This window comes from Corylus avellana, chromosome ca1 (assembly GCF_901000735.1).
Source record: "Corylus avellana chromosome ca1, CavTom2PMs-1.0".
Lineage (NCBI taxonomy): Eukaryota > Viridiplantae > Streptophyta > Magnoliopsida > Fagales > Betulaceae > Corylus > Corylus avellana.
Genome location: NC_081541.1, coordinates 37,679,933 through 37,695,909, shown reverse-complemented (window position 1 = coordinate 37,695,909; position 15,977 = coordinate 37,679,933). Strand labels below are relative to the sequence as shown.

Sequence of the window (15,977 nt, the reverse complement as noted above, 5' to 3'; positions counted from 1 at the left end):
AAATCCTTCAAAAATGGGTGATTGTCGTCCTATCTCCTGTTGTAATCTTATCTAAAAGTGCATTACTAAAATTTTGGTGAATCGGTTAGTTTCTTGTTTGGAAGACTTAATTAGTCCAAACCAAACAGCTTTTATTCCTAATAGAAGTATTGCTGAAAATGTGTTATTAGCTCAAGAAGTTATGAAGAATTATCGTAAGAGTGGTGGAATGGCACATTGTACAATGAAGGTGGATCTTATGAAGGCTTATGATTCTGTCAATTGGGATTTTGCTCTTCATAGTCTTTGTTGTTTTCGTATGCCTGGAAATTTTGTTTCTTGGGTTCGGGAGTGCATTACTTCTCTTCGGTTTTTGGTGGCTGTAAATGGTACTTTGGTTGGTTATTTTGAGGGGAAGAGAGGTTTTAGGCAAGGTGATCATTTATCTCCTTATTTGTTTGTTTTGTCTATGGAAGTTTTGTCTAGTCTTTTGCCAGATTGTGTGGTTAAGAAGTAGGGATTTGGCTATCACCATCGATTCTCTAAGGTTGGTCTCACTCATCTATGTTTTGCGGATGATCTTCTCATTTTCTCGGAGGCTAGTGTGCGTTCTGTTAGTGCTATTCAGAAAGTTCTTAGTGAGTTTGAGTCTCTCTCTGGTCTGAAGGCAAATCCTGATAAGAATACTTGTTTCTGTGCTGGGGTTTCTCCTTTGGTTCAATCTCAGATTCTTTCTATGCTGAAGATGGGTGAAGGTAAGCTTCTAGTTCGTTATTTAGGTGTTCCCTTGATTTCTTCTCAGCTGTGTGCAGCTGATTGTGATACTCTTTTGGAGAAAATTACTGCAAGAATAAATTCTTGGCTTTCTAAGAATTTATCCTTTGCTGGGAGGTTGCAACTTATTTCCTCTGTGCTGTATCGTGTGCAAGTTTATTGGAGTAATATTTTCATTTTACCAAAGAGAATTATTAGAGATATTGAACAAAAATTTAATAGATTTCTTTGGAATGGTAATGATGAAGGGGCTAGAGCTAAAGTTTCTTGGAGTGTGCTTTCTATGCCAAAAAAAGAGGGGGGGCCTAAGCATTAAAAAGCTTGAGGAATGGAACCGGGCTGCCATGATGAGGCATATTTGGAGTTTGTTTGTGAAAGCTGGATCCCTTTGGGTTGCATGGGTAAAGGAAAATCTTCTAAAGGGAAAGAGCTTTTGGCAAGTTTCTATCCCTCATATTTGTACTTGGAGTTAGAGAAAATTGTTAAAGCTTAGAGATGAAGCAAACCATTTTATCTCTTTTGATGTTGGTAATGGAAAGAATATTTGTCTTTGGTTTGATGCTTGGCACGCAGATGGGGTGCTCTATACCTGGCAATTGTTCCTTCACTGTTAATATTGAATTGTCATTGCTACTCATTATTATCATATTGCAAGTATTGTTAATGGATGTAAGTGATATTAGCGCACGGGCTAAATATTACAATTGTTAATTGTATTTATGTGGGCTTTCTTGTTTTGTGGGAGTTTGAGCTTAAGTCCTTTTGCATGCCTATAATACTTTAGTAGCCACCAGGACAAGAATCAAAACGTCCCCTACAAGAGGGCTAGTATATATATATATCATGAATGCAAAAAAGAAAAAAGGAATAAAAAAAAGGGGGGAAAAGGTAGCCTCCAAGACACCAAAATGCAATACTAGTCTTTGTTTATCATGCCATTGGAAACTATAACCAGTGCTATTTGTACCCATATATCCAGTGCTATTTGTATTACTTTTCAAATGTTTCAACATACTATATGATAAAGCCAAATTTATGAGTTATTTATTTAATCTTTGTGGAGACTTTACTTATATCCCACAAAGTATAAGAGGTTTTGCAATCATAACCTTGAAGTTTAAAAATTTTCTATGTCGGCCAAGCCATTGATGAGTCCAAAGCATTTTTTATTTTATTTTTAAAAATTTCTTTTTTTAAAAAAAAAAAAAAAAACTTGGGCATTTGGGTAATTTAACAAAAAATAGTAAAATTAAAAGGAGTTGAAATATGGGATACCGACATTGTAAATTTTTAAACTTCAAGGTAAAGATTTTAAAACCTCTTATATTTCGGAGGGTAAGTGAAGTTTCCCCTAAGTCTTTTGTGTTGCTAAAAACAAAATTGCTCATATGTATTAAAACTATTACCAAATTCTTGCTTGAGATTCATTGGCATTTTTTGATGAAAGGTATACACATTGAACCTGCTAGTGCCATCAAGGAAACTCGTTTGGACATTCGAAGCCTAGAAAAAGGGCAAAGCGATAAAGTAAAAATCATCGGATCAGGTATGTTGCCTAATTTTTTTTTCCCTAAGATTTTGCTTATACCAGTAAGAATAATATTTTGAAAAACTTCATGTTTTCTCTTGTGATAATTACTTTAATGGTAAAATCATGACTTGCCTTGAACAATCAATGCAAAAATTTACTTTGTCCTTAAATTAAACGTCAAATATGACATATCTCAAGAGAAAAAAAAATGATTAAGTTAATATATGAAAAAAATTCCCATGTCGCATGCTTGTACAAAATATGTTAAATGTTCCTACTAATGTACAATAGTTACAAATCTGTTGTTTACAATTTGTGTGATATTCCAATTTTGACACAAATGAGATTCTTTTTGCCCTCCAACAAAAGACAGACACATCAGTGTAGAGTACTAAAAGGGATTTCACCATATTTTCAATCGACAAAATTTCTCCTTCCTAGAATAGAACCCACAACCTCACCTCCTCTCCTCCTCCACTGCCCCCATTCCTCTGCTGAACGCTTCCCTACGGCTCTGCAGCACTGGGAAAAATGGAAGAATCTCTGTCCTTTGTGGTGTTTGTCATGCTCGACCTTATCCTGTAACGCTCTTGAGAATTAACTAAGCTGTAGTTAACTTGGCGCGCCTTTCAAGATCTATTCACAACATAAATAAGCTAGATCAAGGGATGTATCTAACAAGTTTTCTTTGTATAAAATTAACAACGAAAATAATTGTAACTTAATACAAGATAGCATATCTAAATAATTCTATTAATCATTAAATATCCAAAAATAAAAATAAATCTCTCAAGAGAAATAACTTAAATACCAAAGCGTTACAATTTCCAAAATAAGCTCAAACCATCAATAAGTAAAGGAAACTCCAAACATGTTAAAAATCTCAAATAAATATCAAATATCAAGGTCTAGCACTAAAAAGATTAATTAGATAAATAATCTCGATCATCTTGCTACGCTTGCCATCATTTCTATCACACATGGTTTGAAGCTACTTTGAGTATATTTCCTCAAAGATGAGCATGATTATATCATTCACAAGTACATATCATCTCGTGGGGCTCACCGATTATCTGCTGACTAATTGCGAAACACAATTGCAATTGTGTTTCACAAGTGGATAAGAAAATCAAGTGTAAGTCCACGACTTAGTAAGGTAAAATCACATGCAAGGCAATTATCCATTTTGTAAACTCATAGTTTTATAAAAATGTTTTGTAACATTAATATATGTAATCATGTAAGACAGTTGATAATTAGTGGTATAAACGAGCCAAGCTTGAGCGAGCAGTACTAACTTGAGCTTGGCTCGTCCGATTTTGTCTCAAGCTCAAGCTCGGCTCGAGTTGTATTATTTAAATTTTTTATTTGAGTTCAAAAAAAAAAAAAATCTAAGCAGAAAGCATAACAGAAAGAGAGAGAGGATCCCAAAACACTAAACACAAATGAAAGAGGCTAATCTAGGATCTTGTGTGATAATCTCATTACTTACATCATAAACCATATTTAATGTAATCTAAGGATTATTTGCTTGCACAATATAAATAATAAAATAAACATGTAAAATGTTATATGCTATATGCTCAGTTTTGCTCAATTAAATAAATCAATAAATAATTACTTTATTCATTATAAACTAGAATGTCATACAAATAAAAACATTGGGATTTATGGCATAATCCCCAGTAAAGAAAGATTTTGCATGCAAACTGTTTACATGTTGATCGAGGCTATTAATTTAACCACTGGGGGTGAGTCACAATTGATAGAACGTGGGATCAAATATCTAGAATTTCCCTTGATTCACCATTTTATACAACGAACCAAGAAGAACATGTACATTAATCTTCGTCATCATAGCCATGAAGTAATTTCTATCAAGACTTGGGTAACATGAGTAGACCAGTGCATGCCATGGGAAATACACAAGCTATTGATTGGAGGGGCACCCACAGTGGGCACGCCCCCGCTCTCTCATTTTGCACTTTTTGTAAAGCCAAGCGAAATGCGTGGCTTTGTTGTATGATAAGCAATGTGCAACACCCGGCCCTTAGAGTAGGCCATGCTTGTAAAGCCCCATGGAAATTAATTAACTAGTAATTAACTTCATGGTTTGTTTACCAACCCTATTTCTCATGGGACAAGACTCAGGAATCTTAACCTCTCCTAAACGAGAGATACAACAGAAGACTTTAACTACAAAAATAGAAAGCAACTACTAAATACCACAAATAATAATCATCAGAGTAAAGATAAAGCATCATGTCATAAATAGATCATCCAAATGTATTGGTCAAAAGACTGATCATCAAAATATTACATCTCAAAATAATAATGTCTAGAAATAAGATCATAAGATTAAAACGTAATTTTGAGTAACGCCAATGAGATAACAATCTCTATCATATCCTCCCATGTGATTCCTCTATCATCCTACATAGACTTCAGCCACCCTAGGTCCATTTATTCAAAAACGACTCTAATCAATTCCTAAGCAATCACCCAAGTTTGGTTTGTAGGCATCCTCCTCTATGCTAGCTAACCTGCACAATTTATACATAATAGAATAAGAAAAATTAAAAGGGTAAGTCCAAAGACTTAGTGAGGGTTGATGCATGTAATGCCCATGCCATCTTAGTAATGAACTTAGTTTAATAAAGAATGCAACATTTTAGGTATGGTAGTCCATGGATGCAATATAAATATAATACATGCAATAATCATGAGTAACAGTGATAATTCAATAGTATGGTCTACCCGAGATATTAACCCTTCTCAACAGGGTTGGCACTGTCCTGAGGGACTTGTAATACAATGCCGGTGCCTCGACCATTGTATGCTACAGTCCATAAAACTAATAGCCCGACCGAGTCCGACCTTGGGTGGCTCACGCTACTAATGATGTACGTCCTATAGTGACTGCCCGTTAAGGTTGTGCCGGTCACGAATACAACTATTAGATCCAAGGCCCATATATCAACACACACCTTTGACAATAAAGTTAACATATATAGTAAGCCCATGGCCGTTATCCCGCACGTACCGATGTAACATGTCATACGATGCAATTAATCTTACCTGTATTTTACATGCATGCTTTCACAAGTCTCAATGTCATTATCTTGTTAAGTAACATATTTTCACAAATGATAAGAGTTCATGTGCAACAAAATGTATATCATGAGAATTGTAAATATGCATGTTTTGGTAAACAAAATGGTCGTGTGATGTGGGAAAATAAATGGTGAGTATTATGTGAGTTAAAACTTGCCCGGGTCATGTAAATTTTCCGAGTATCGCTCCAAAAGATCCGAGTTCTCCAAATCTATGAAAAATCTACCATTAGTCCTAAGTTTAACTAAAACGAACCTAGAACACGAAACAGGAGCTATCAGACAATTGGCCAAAATGACATCCCCTGGAACTCTACTGGCTGTACGTCTGGGCTCTTGGCCGTACGTCCACCCAGAAGTTCAAGTAGAACCTCATTTGTTCCAAATGTCCTCCTATCCTCCCAAGCTAGTTCTAAAGCTACCAAAAAGCTAGGACCTCCTATCTCAAAATGATACCTCTATGCATAAGAATATCCATTCAACAAAAGGTGAAACCAACTTAAATGAAGATTAAACAGAAACAACTTAACCAAAAGCTCAAAACTACTAACTAAGCTATCTATGAAAAGTACTGCATAACCACAAAGTGGGGAACAAGCTAAGCTTAGAAGATTACTTCTTTGAAGCAAAACATTCAAGAATCATCTCTCCTTCTCTAAGAACTCATGAAAATACGTTAACTGCTCCAAACACACCCAGAGGGTGGGGGGGTTGAATAGGTGTTTGCCAAATATAATGCGGAATTAAAATCTCACAAGCAATAAACGTTCAATCACCAAAATGTAAAGCAACAAAGACATGAACACAACGATTTTGGCGACGAAGAGGAAACCTTGTAGAAACCGTTCTATAAGGAAAAACTTCTACGGGGCAGTTAAACTCAGGATTATCACTATCAAAAGATTACTCACACGATTATAGACATGAGACACTTACAACCCTAGCAAGTTCTTGGCTCTGTAAGAATCAACAAGCAACCCGCTTGTCTTCCAATGCTCTCGAATCTTCTTCACAGTGATTCTCCTTTACCGAACTCCTTTCGGTAGACTTCTTCTTCTCCACAGATGATTACACAAGTATAGCTCAAAAACAAATCACAAAACACTCTAAGAGAGTATTGCTCTAAGGCACATAAACATCAATCTCTCTTAGCTCACAAGGAAACAAACACTCTAGCACAAGGGCTCTCTCAATATCACTCTATCTCTGGCTCGTTTGCTTGACAAAAATGTGTGCTTACGGCTCACTTAAATAGGCTTCAAGAGAAAGGGACAAGACAAAAACAATTAAACAAATAATAAGTAGTCTGTCAAGCGGGCGTCCGGACGGCCAAGGAGGGGCGTCCGGACAGGCAATGCTGCAACAACTCAATTGGCGCTCCATTCACTTCTACACGCGTGGAAACCTCTGCACCCATGATTTCCTGCTGTCCCATGCTGCCATGTGCAGCCGTCCAAGCACCCATGTGCTCAAGAGAATCCCATGCTTTCAATAAACTAATCCTATGCCTTCATCAACCCATACCACATTAAATAAATGCCCATGCTACCATAAACAATTATAGAATGGAAATCCTCATGAATCAAGGCAGTCAAAGATGATAAAAACATCAATATAAAACTTCCTGCGAGGTCCGTTCGGACGGCTGCAAACTGGCGGTTCTGTGCCCTTCAAGAAGGCTGTAGGTAAGAGGGCGTTCGGATGGGCTTTAATGGGCATCCGGACGGGGCTTCAAACGGCCTTGCGAATGAGGGATACTGACCTTAAGACTTTTCCAGAATTTTGTTCACTTAAGTGGGCATCCAAACGGCGTTGCTAATGGGCCTGCGAACGGGGCATTTTGACCTTCGTTTTGTCACACACTTTGGAACTGAATTAAGCCAGCACAAAATACTAACTACTCACAAACTCCCAAAAACACTCAAGCACCAACGCTAGGGAGCAATAAAAGCTAAATGGAGGGTAAGGGTCGTGTAGGGGTGAGGTATTTATAGGTGGGATGAAGCTGTGAGCGCTGCAGAGTTGTTCTAAAAAGAAGCGTACGTATGATGCTATTGGGGAGTACGTTCGCGTACTATTTACCCAATGGACCGAAGGCTGCATCGTACGTACGGGCATTAACCAGGGGATAACCAAAAGTCAGCGTACACCCGGGTGGTCCCCCGATGCGTACATCCGCATACTATTTGCAGGCGTATGTCCACGTGGTCCCCCAAGCATACGTATGGTCAGAAAATTCAAAATTCTAAAAATGCCCTCCCAGCTATTCCTAGTGACCCAAAACTCAAATTAACCTCCTAACTACCTAAGCTTAGTTAATTATTTGGGTCATTACAATGTTTGACATCTAGATTTGGCCATAGCCTTTTCGTTAATTTGCTTCTTTTTCAATTCTTTTAGACTGTGAATTTTGAGGTTATCACTTTTGTAGTGTGATTTATTGCCGCGAGGCAAAAAATGCTAATGGCTCACATGGAACAGTGCAAGAAAAATTTGATAGTCATATTTGTTGACTTAGGCCTGAGCCATGGCCCTTGTTGGTCTTGTTTGATGACCCAATCATTGTCGGCCTAAGTTGACCCTCATTTTGACCTATAGTTAGTCATATTTTGGCTCATTGTTTGGCCTATTATTGTTAAAGGCCCATCTTTGATTACCGTCACTGAATGCCACCAACTCTAGTCTTCGAACGCCACCAAGTCTAGTGAGTTTCCGACCATCATATCCTATCCCCACTGCTTGCCACCATCTCCAGCCTCCATCGTCGACTGTTGACATCTTTAGCAAAAAAAGAAAAAAGAAAAAGAAAAAGAAACAAACAAACACCCTATTTTCAATCTCTAGCTTCTAGCATTTTTGGCCTTAAATTTAGGGATTTGATGAGATTGAATTACCCTAAAGGAAGGGATTTACTTATGATTAGATTCGATTTGAATAAATTCAAATAATTTGTACGCTCGTATCAAGTAATAAGATCACAATGTCGCCCTACAAGGCTGTATCCTAATGGCAGACATAGGTATTTAAAGTAATTATATTTATCACCCCATCCCTCCAAAGCCTATGTTACATGGTCACTCCAACCAAAAAACCAATTTTCATGCACCAAATGTTATGGGGGACCACGTACACCATGTAAGCTTTTCGATAAAATTCTTTGTCTCTATTTTATTCTATTCCTCTAATGTCTTCATTTTTCTATTTGATTACGAATTTTGAACATAGAATAAAAAAAAAATAGCCTTTTCAACGAAAGAAAGCTTTCTTTGAATTTCCTCTCCTTTTTGTGGAATTCCAGGGATTCAAAAGGAAGATGTGTTCTTTTTTCTCTCGCTTTACCTAAACCATTGATTAACTGTTCATGAATAAGTTTTCTATACATATGATTTAATCAATAGATGGTCAATCTAGTGTAATGCTTGTTAATATCACTCAACTCAATAATTTGCAGTTGAATAGATTTTATCTACCATCCGATCCATAAACAAAAAAAAAAAATTTTGGTAATAATTTTTTAATGTGTATGAGTGACCGAATTTCGTTTTATTTTGTAGTGCAAGCTCTATTGCGCCAACTAGTTTCAAATCTCCTTAACTTCTTAGGTATGCTACGTCAATTCAATTAATACCATTCCTCACTTACTTTGTCGAGCCTACATCAATTCAAATCTCCTTAATTTTTTTTTTTAATTATTAATTTATAGTTTCATCTAGCTAAGATTGTATTGTTTCGATTGTTGATAAAGGAATCAAGGATTTATATGAAATGAAGTTAGTCAATGTCCAGTCCCATGAACTTCTAGATCGCATGTGCAAAGAAGTATCAATTAGTGAAGAATTCAATCTCCTTAGAAAAGCCCTGTTCCATTCCATCGCGAGGGGGAATTTTGAATTTGTTTTTCGTATAGTCAAAGCAAAATCAAATCTTCTATGGAGTCGTGGCGAAGATTCAATGTCCATATTTGCATTTGCTACCCTACATCGTCAAGCGAAAATCTTTAGCCTTTTATATGGGCTTCCTGTGAAAAAATCTATGCCAATTTGGGTTGATCACAAAGGCAATATCACATTACATATGACAGGAAGGACAGAAGCTTCAATTCAACTTAATCAAATCCAAGGTGCAGCTTTGCAGATGCAAAGAGAACTACAATGGTTTAAGGTAATCTATCTCATTCCAAACTTTTCACATATACTTTCACTATTAACTACTAGGAATAGTAGCCTACAAACCAAATGGAACTTCACATTTTAAGATAATTTTTTTTTGTTTTATTTTTTATATTCATAATGTTTGGGAAATTTTGATTCACGGGATGAATTGAATTCCTTGTTATATTTTATGTCATTTAGGTGCTTTAAGTCCAATTAATGCACAAAATATCTAAATCACAAGGTCCTTATAACTTGTAAATGTGAGTTCATAACAAGTAGCAAAATTGGGCATTTTATTTGCAATGACGTTAATATTTACTATTTCTGATAGAATGATTTGCCTTGATCATTGAAGTGGAGAGTCGTACTTACCATGTTGATGCATTCAGAATGCAATGAGTTGGACTACTAATTGAATGCATTTCTTAGATCTACTAATTGCAAAGACTCTTAATTTTGAGGAAACACGTTCTACACAATTGTCACTTGACGAAGGATTTGGGAGACGTGCAATGGTAAGATCAGTGAGATCTTCTGGTGGGGTTCATGGGAGGCTGGAGCACACTTGATGTGGTTGGGGCATACGGTGGTGAAGAGGGGGTGAAGATCGAGTGGATCCTCAATGGTGGACATATCTAGATTGACTCACGACTTTTATGATGTTAGGTTGATGGATTTTTGCTTGTGGTTAATTCATCCCAAAAGAGAAACATGAATCTTGATCAAGAAGGTTCAAGAGTCAGCCCTGGAGGCCAAGGGTTGAGGTTGTTGAGGCTAAGAAGGCAACCTCTTACATTCCATGGCGTTGATTTAACATACGTTCAACTTTAGTATCAATAAAGGTGGAGATCGAGGAACGTTTTTGGAGTAATTAAGATCCTTGATGGTAAGCTTATTATTAAGCTATATCTTTGAAAGGTTGCTCATACTGTAACATGGAAGTTACTGCCAACAGAGTATAGGATAGAAAATGAAAGAGAGAGAGAAAATGGGAGACTTTGAGAGTGAAATGGACTACTTCTTCTTATTGAATCAACTTGGCCAATTCGAGATGGCTAATTGCCTTACAATGCTTTTACACTCCAAAAAAGATAACTACTCCTTGCACTTAACTAGCCATATATAGGCTTAACAATTAAGGCAATTCGGTTACAATCTGTTTACAACCAACTCACATAACTACCAACTAACTTCCTAACAGAATTAGCTATCAAGCTTCCTTTCCTCCAAATTCTCATTTCTTCTGCCTTCCTCTTCTTCAGCTCGCATGACATAGCCTTCTCCTCTAAAGCACCTTGTAGACTGTTGCAAGTGAAATAATTCTTCCCATGAAGCATCATCTTCAGTTTGTCCCACCCACTGAACCAAAACTTCAATGACTGCTCGATTCTCCTTATTTTTGCATCTTCTAGCCAAAATTTTCAAAGGTTATCGAATGATAACCCCTTGTACATCAACTGGAGGTTATTTAGGAAGAAGAGAATTCCTACTACCGAGCTTGAACTTCAACTAAGAGACATGAAAAACTGGATGAATACGAGCTGCTACTAGAAGATCTAACTCATAAGAAACCTTCCCAACCTTGCGAATGATCTGAAATGGTCCACAGAACCTAGGAGATAACTTCAAAGATCTTGTAGTACCCATTGAATGTTGTCTATAAGGCTGCAGCCTTAGATAAACCATCTGTCCCACCTCAAACACCCTCTCAGATCTCCTTAAATCAGCGTACTTCTTCATCCTCTGCTGAGCTTGTTGCAGATTGTTCATTAATAGGGATAGAATCTATTCTCTGGATCTAAGAACTTCATCAATATCCTCCATTTTTGTTGTCCCTGGAATGTAAGAGAGTAACCTTGGAGGAGGTAAACCATACACAGCCTCAAAAGGTGTCATTATGGTAGATGCATGCCATGTAGTATTATACCAATACTCTACCCATGGCAGCCAAGACAGACACTGCCTAGGCTTCTCCTGCACAAAATACCTCAAATAAGTCTCTACACACTTATTAACAATTTCAGTCTGGCTATCTGTTTGAGGGTGATAACTTGTGCTAAATTTCAAAGTAATGCCTTGAAGCTTGAACAACTCCCTCCAAAAAGCACTAATGAAAACAAGGTCTCAATCTGAAACAATGGAAGTAGGCATTCCATGTAGTCTAATGACATTCTGAACAAACATTTGAGCTACTTTAATGGCTGTATAGGGATGTGAGAGAGCAATAAAATGGCTATACTTAGACAACTTGTCCGCAACCACCAAGATCACGAATTGCCCTTGGCAAACCTTCAACAAAATCCATAGATGTTGTGCCAAATATTACCTAAATGAATAGATAATATTTAGTATGTTTTAACTCGCATGCACAAGATCAAAACAATAGTATAGTGTAGCAAGTACGAGGTCAATCTCACGAGGATTGTGATTTTGTTTCGAATTAATTAAAATATCAAATTGTCACAGATTTGATATTAAAAAAAATAAAAAGATATAAAGATAAAGTAAAGGTAAAGGTAAAGATAGGGCTTTGATATCCACCACTAATTATATTTAGATAATATGCCAATATACCAATGTTTTGATTATGTTATGTATATCTAATGTTTGTCAACATAAGGGCATGGGTGTATACTCCTTAAGCTATTGATTTCCTTAAGCAACGAGTTAGGCATGGGTGTATACTTTAACTCTTTTCTTTCCTAAAGGATTTAGCATGGTGTATACTAAGTTGTTCTTTAGGAAAGCATATATTCTGTAAAAATCGACAAACACATGAGGCCTAGGGCATGGGTGTATACTCCCAGTTTCCAATGTTGATTAACCCAAGAATCCGGTGTGGATATCTTTTGTTACTCTTATTAAACCCAGTATTCGATCATCCAAATTGACTTAACTAATTAGTCCATACCACATACATATAATGGTCAGTCACATACATATGAGGAATTCATGAAGACAAGAATTAATCAAGTTAAATATCACAACATGATCATCACAAATGTGCTAATATTGAAATATTAAATAAGCATAATTAGGGCTTCAATCTAGCCCTCGCAAAGAATTAGTTACACATATTGAAAATAAAACTAAAAAGAAAAGAGAAAGAAAGAACCGAAAACCGCTCCTAGAAGTAGCCTCCAATTCCTCTCCCCAAAGTTGTCTCTTTCCAATTGTCTCTTGAATTGTTAGGCTTAGGAGAGTCCTAGAAGCCCTAGTAATCCTAAAAATTTCAGAGATTTAAGTCCAAGTCCAATTAGGATAAAGAAAACCTAAGTCTAAATCGGAATAGGATTCTCCCAGAATTGCGGTCCTAACTTGTGGCATGATTTTGGCATTGCGGAGCTCCTAATTGGGAAAATTATATTTCACAATGATTTGTAAACTTTTGAGTTAGCTTGATCCTCTTCTTATAAAACGACAGATTATCCCTAAGGAAAAATTTTCCTGGATCCAACTCATCGTTGTACCACTGCTCTAATATAGTCTTCAATTGCAAATCAGCTTTTAAATCTTTTACCCTAGTGACAGTAGGTATTGACAAAAAAGACAGTCATCTCAGGTTTCCAATCATCCCTTCTTGATAACGCATCTGCCACTCTATTCTCCACCCCTTTTTTGTATTCCATTGTAAAGTCATAGCCAATCAACTTAGTGATCCATTTCTGTTGGAAAGGGGTGCCCACCTTTTGTTCTAAAAGAAACTTTAAACTTTGGTGGTCTATTTTAACAATGAATGGTCTCCAAATCAAGTAAGGCCTCTACTTTTGAATTGTTGTTACTAAAGCAAATAATTCATTCTCATAAGTGGACATATGGACAACCTTCTCTTTTAAAGCTTTACTCAAAAAAGCTATTGGTCTATCAGATTGCATCGAAACTGCCCCAATTGCCATCCCACTCACATCACACTCAATCACAAATGTCTGGGAAAAATTAAGAAGAGCTAAAACTAGGGCTGCTGTCATGGTAGCCTTGAAATTTTTAAATGCTTCAACAACTGACTCCTCCCAAGAAAAAACATTTTTCTTCAACATAATGTTAGTGGGGCTACAATAGATCCATACCCTTGAAGAAACTTTCTGTAGTATCTAGTGAGTCCCAAAAATCCTCTTGTTGTGGAAATCTCTACCTAAATTAATAGGAAAATAATTGTACGTTTTACCCGCAAGTGCACAAGGTCAACATAGTAATATATGATGCAAGTACGGGATCATTCCCACGACGATTGCAAAATTTTGCTTAAAATAAATTCCTTAAGTGAAACAAAACAAAGATTGATTTTGATTTGATAATAATAAAAGGTAGGGCTTTGATATCTACCACTAATTATATTGAGCTAATACAACAATATGCCAATGCTTTGATCATGTTATGCATATCTAATATTTGTCAATCTAAAGGCATGTGTGTATACTCCTTAAGGTATAGATTTTCCTAAGCAACGAGTTAGGCATGAGTGTATACTCTTAACTCTTTTCTTTCTTAAATGATTTAGCATGGTATATACTAAGTTGCTCATTAGAAAAGCATATGTTCTATGAAAATCGACAAACATACAAAGCCTAGGGCATGGGTGTATACTCCCGATTCTCCCATGTTGATTAACCCAAGAATCTCGGTGTGGATTCTTTTGTCAATTATATTAAACCCAGAACTCGGTCATCCAAATTAATCTAACTAACTAGTCCATATCACATGCATATGTTGATCAGGCACACACATATGAGGAATTCATGCAAGCAAGTATTAATCAAGTTAAATAGCACATCTAGATCATCACAGATGCGCCAATATTGAAATATTAATTAAACATAACTAGGGCTTCAATCTAGCCCTACTAAATAAATTAGTTACACATAGAGTTGATGTTAAACATCTTCATAAAAGAAAAGAAAAGAAAAGAAAAGAATAAACCCGAGACTTGAACTTCAAAAGCTCCTCTTCTTCTCCTTCCAAGCATGTCAATTCTAGAGGCTTAAGGGTCTATTTATAGGTTTTAAAAGTCCTAGACAAAGTAGTAAACCTAGGGATTTCGTAGGGTTTTGAGACCTATTACAATTGGGAGTTGGAAAACCCTAATATGGAAAGAGTGACACTTTAGCCGCCACTTGATGTGTCTCATGCACATGGGTGCGATTGATCGCAGCCCGTGTGCGCTCAATCGTAGGTCTGCAATCGATCTTTCTTCTGGCATGCACTCGATCACTCCTAGCCTGCTTTGTGCTGTGTCCTCTCGGGTACTGCGCTTGATCACAGGTACCCTGCGATTGATCGCAGTGTCAGGGAGTTCCAATTTTCTTCATCTTCTCTCTTTGAGCCCTAATCAACTAGTTTTACTTCATTTTCTTCCAAAAGCCTGTAAAAGTATGAAAAACACAAAAAATGAATTAAAATAGCCTAATTAACTAAAACCAAAGGATTAAAACATGCAAGTTAAGGGCTGAAAATATGAATATTTTAGCACTTATCAATTATGCACAGTTCATGTTATCCAAAAATTAAGGAAAACTCAAGATCATGATTTTCATTCATTATCAAGCTTAAAAAGATAAACTTCATCTTCTCAATGAATTGGAATCTCAAAGTTTAATTACTTACTAAGTACATGCTAAAACTTCACGAGTTTGAAACAGTGTAGAGTGGACTAGCACAAAATTATGAAGCTTCCAAGTATTTCCAACGTGCAGTGTCTCCATATCTCAAAGTTCACTGAAATCCCTATTAGAATGAACAACAATGGCATATTTTCTTCTTTTTGTTTTTTGTTTTTTTTTTTTTATTAGGTTATGCAATATTTAGTTCCCTTAAGCTTTTCAATTGACCCATGTAACGAGTGTTAAGTCAATGACTCTCAAACTAGATGGTTTTAGGGCATTAAGTGTAAAACACCCATAAGTACTTACTAACTCGAGTAAAAAAGGCTACGAAGCCAAAATGACCATGACATTAATCAAATCAAAGTTCTTCACATTTTGACGTGAACACTCAATGCTTTGAGGTAAGAGGTCCAGTTACTTAGTGAAAAGCTTATCAATGATTTTTTTTTTTTTTCATCACAAATATATGCCAAAGTATCTATTTAATAAGTCATCCAGTTTCACCCAAGATATAAAAACACACACATCAGACTTTCATGTCATACCCCACAAATTATGTGCTAATGTGCTTGTGTGATCAGATCAAACATGTGAATTCTTAATTGTCTTAAGCAAGTAACCAAACTTAACAGATTCTATCATTAGATCATGTGTTCAAAGTTTTAAGCTCACTGATGAAATCAAACTATAATTCTTTTCAGATTAACCAAAATTTTAAGGTAAATAGGAATATGCATAAATTTTTTTCTTTTTTAATAACAAACAAACAAAACAAATAACATGAAACTGGGACAAGGTGTGTGTAGAGTGTTCCCATACCCCTAAA

General features: G+C 36.2%; 1 long non-coding RNA gene across 1 annotated transcript; it reads left to right on the top strand.

Annotated features, from left to right (window-relative positions):
• Window positions 1-2,206: 2,206 nt before the first annotated feature.
• On the top strand, window positions 2,207-9,578 carry LOC132168243 (uncharacterized). Its single transcript, XR_009438773.1, has 3 exons — window positions 2,207-2,299; window positions 8,952-8,999; window positions 9,479-9,578. It is a non-coding gene; the product is annotated as an uncharacterized LOC132168243 (long non-coding RNA).
• Window positions 9,579-15,977: the final 6,399 nt, after the last annotated feature.